Source organism: Ceratina calcarata, unplaced genomic scaffold (assembly GCF_001652005.2).
Source record: "Ceratina calcarata isolate Rehan_Ccalc_2016 unplaced genomic scaffold, ASM165200v1 scaffold77.2, whole genome shotgun sequence".
Taxonomy (NCBI): domain Eukaryota; kingdom Metazoa; phylum Arthropoda; class Insecta; order Hymenoptera; family Apidae; genus Ceratina; species Ceratina calcarata.
The window spans coordinates 19,607-22,278 of record NW_017179000.1 but is presented as its reverse complement, the minus strand read 5'-3'; the positions used below and the strand labels follow the sequence as shown (position 1 = coordinate 22,278).

The 2,672-nt window shown below is 40.1% G+C and overlaps 1 protein-coding gene across 1 annotated transcript in view; it reads left to right on the top strand.

Annotated features, from left to right (window-relative positions):
* Positions 1–476: 476 nt before the first annotated feature.
* LOC108630458 (uncharacterized protein C1orf194) overlaps positions 477–2,672 on the top strand; it is a 15,692-nt gene continuing 13,496 nt past the window's right edge. The window contains exon 1 of the mRNA XM_026818087.1: positions 477–756. The gene's annotated coding sequence lies outside the window, so the exon portion shown is untranslated. The remainder of the gene's footprint in view (positions 757–2,672) is intronic.

Here is a 2,672-nt window from a genome sequence, read left to right as displayed (position 1 = left end):
TATTATTTGTACATTTGCCCAAAAGCAGTCAAAATGACTTCCTTGGGCAATCTAGTGTTAAACCGATTTTCCGCACTTGACAGGCCCAGTAACGAAGGGCTCATAAACTATGTCCGTTTAGGCCCTTTCACTTTACAGGGTAACTCAGAAAAAGTGTTAGAACCGAAAAGGGGTGATTGCAAAATACAAAATGAAGCATGGTTTTTGAATTATTAACGAAAAACACTGACCAATAAAAGAGCGTATAGGGCCCGCGATAAGCCATGGCCGAGCGTCAAGGTCCGAACTAACCAATCCGCGGCTGGACGCGAGCCCTACGCGTGCTCTCATTGGCCAGTGTTTTTCGTCAATAATTTAAAAACCATGGCTCATTTTGAATTTTACCAAAGGAAATTGTTGTTCAGAAACACCTCCAGAATCACCCCTTTTTGGCTCTAACACTTTTTCTGGGACATCCTGTATATTTTATATTCGATTAGAAATACTGTGGTGTATTTTAGAAGGTCTCAGCTGAATCGGGTTTGAATCTGCTACTGATCGATTTCAGAACCTTTCGATCTTTAATTTTGAACGTTGGACGTCGTCACGATTATTGTACAGAAGAGGATCAACAATTTTAAATCGTATCCATGGAAATGAGGTAAATACTTTGTCTCTTATATTGATTAAACAATCGTATTCGTGCACTTGTTCTCAGTGGAAGTTTATGGTAGCGAGTAGTGACGTGCTAGCGAAGATAGAAGTGACCGTTTAATTGTAAGTCAGACTCAGATGAATTTTTATTTCAAGTGCGCTGCTTTAAATAATTATTTCTACGTATCACACAGACATCGTAGTTGTGTAATTGAAAAATCGTATTGAACCACTCTTGTTCATTATGCCCGGACCGTTTAAACTCGACGTAATGGGAGATCGAATAGAATAGCATTGATTAAAAATTGGTATCGGAACGATTGGAGAGAAATTCGAATCCACGATTCGTTGTGTTCTCATCAGAGAAACAACGATACAAAATTGAATTAGTTCGAGCGTTTGCCTGGCGTTCGTACCCGAACGGGTGAGCGTGCATTTTCGGAAGGCGGTCGCAGGGGTGAGTTTTCGGGGATCGGGGACGGAGATCAAAGACGTCCTCTGCTACCAATTCCACGGCGAAGCGAGTTTCCCCCGCGAGAGAGATGTATTAGAGTGGAATTGACGTTGACAGACTCCAGAAACGAACTGATAGGCTTTGATCAGGGTTCGCGATTGCCACAACGTTTCGATTAATGTAACATAACAATTTAGCTATTGAGACATGGTCAGAAGATCGGGATTCACGATTACTTTTGATTGACTCATGAAATAGAATATGGTCGAAGGGACACACTATAGAAAAAGTAATTATATGGTAATTACTAATGATATGCAAAAACTTTCAAAATCTCAGAATCTCGAGATTTTTGAGAATGTCGACGTTTACACTAAAAAGATAGCTACGTCTATTGAACATCTTCGTCGATTTAAACAACGATTAGGAAGTCCTTTTAAAGAGACGCCCTCGCCGCGCTGTGCTGTGGAGTTTTACGTAGGGTAGGCGACGCGCATAATTAGGCATCGTTTATTTTACACCGAAGGGTGACAGTCTCCCGCTCCTAATATATAATATATTATACCACATGGACCATGAACCGTGGGGTTCTGAACGCGGACGTATAGTACAGGAGTTATGGGATCGGTGTCGGACCACGATGGTCGCTCATATAATGGTTCGGTGAGCTAATCGCTAATGTAATGCGATCATCGCCCATTGATATTCTGCCGTGTAGGGGCGAAGGAGCCACCCTTAGCTCCTCTCTAAAGCCCTTTTCAATGTCCATTCCCTTTTTCTCTGACGATTAATAGGTGTACGATGCACGGCACATACGAAATATGAAGTATCATCTTTAGAGATGCGGGTGAGAATCCGCGAATCTCGGGACAGGTCCTCGAAAATCTCGAACTACGTCGCTGCATTAAATTAAAAAAAGATATTAAATATTGTGGGATTTTATTTAGAAACGGGTATACAGTTGAAATAGAAATTGTAAAGACTTGAATAAATGAACCGTAACTATTAAATACTGAATACTGCGTAAATAATTTTAAGCGTTGTAATGCTTCGTTAATTTGTGTTCTCGTACTTTAAACGACACTTGTATTCCGATAATATTATATTTCGACACGAACGACGCTGTTACGACTCGACACACTGCAGTACATTTTATTACTGAACTCGACATTCGACGACTCGACGTTTCTCGACAACGATTCTCTTTTTTATAATAAACATTTTCTCTAGGAAACTAACATTAACGAACAATTTGTTAATAGGTAAATCTAATGATAAATGAACGGTAATCTAAACGAACGCCCTCTATCCCACAATATTAAATTGGTGACAACTTACTGCACACTAACATGAGTGCAAAATTCTCTCTCTCGTCTTTGCAGTGAAATATTTCGTTACAGCGTGTCGCAGACGTTGTTTTAAACGACATTAAATGTTGGAATGTCTGCAACATGAGTGTGGGGGCCATTAGATGTTAGGAAATGTGGGATAGACAGGGATAGCACATGCTTAAGGATGTATTGGCTATACAGTCAATCCCAAAAGTTTATGCACTTTAGAAACGCATTTTTTAAAAAGAAATCAG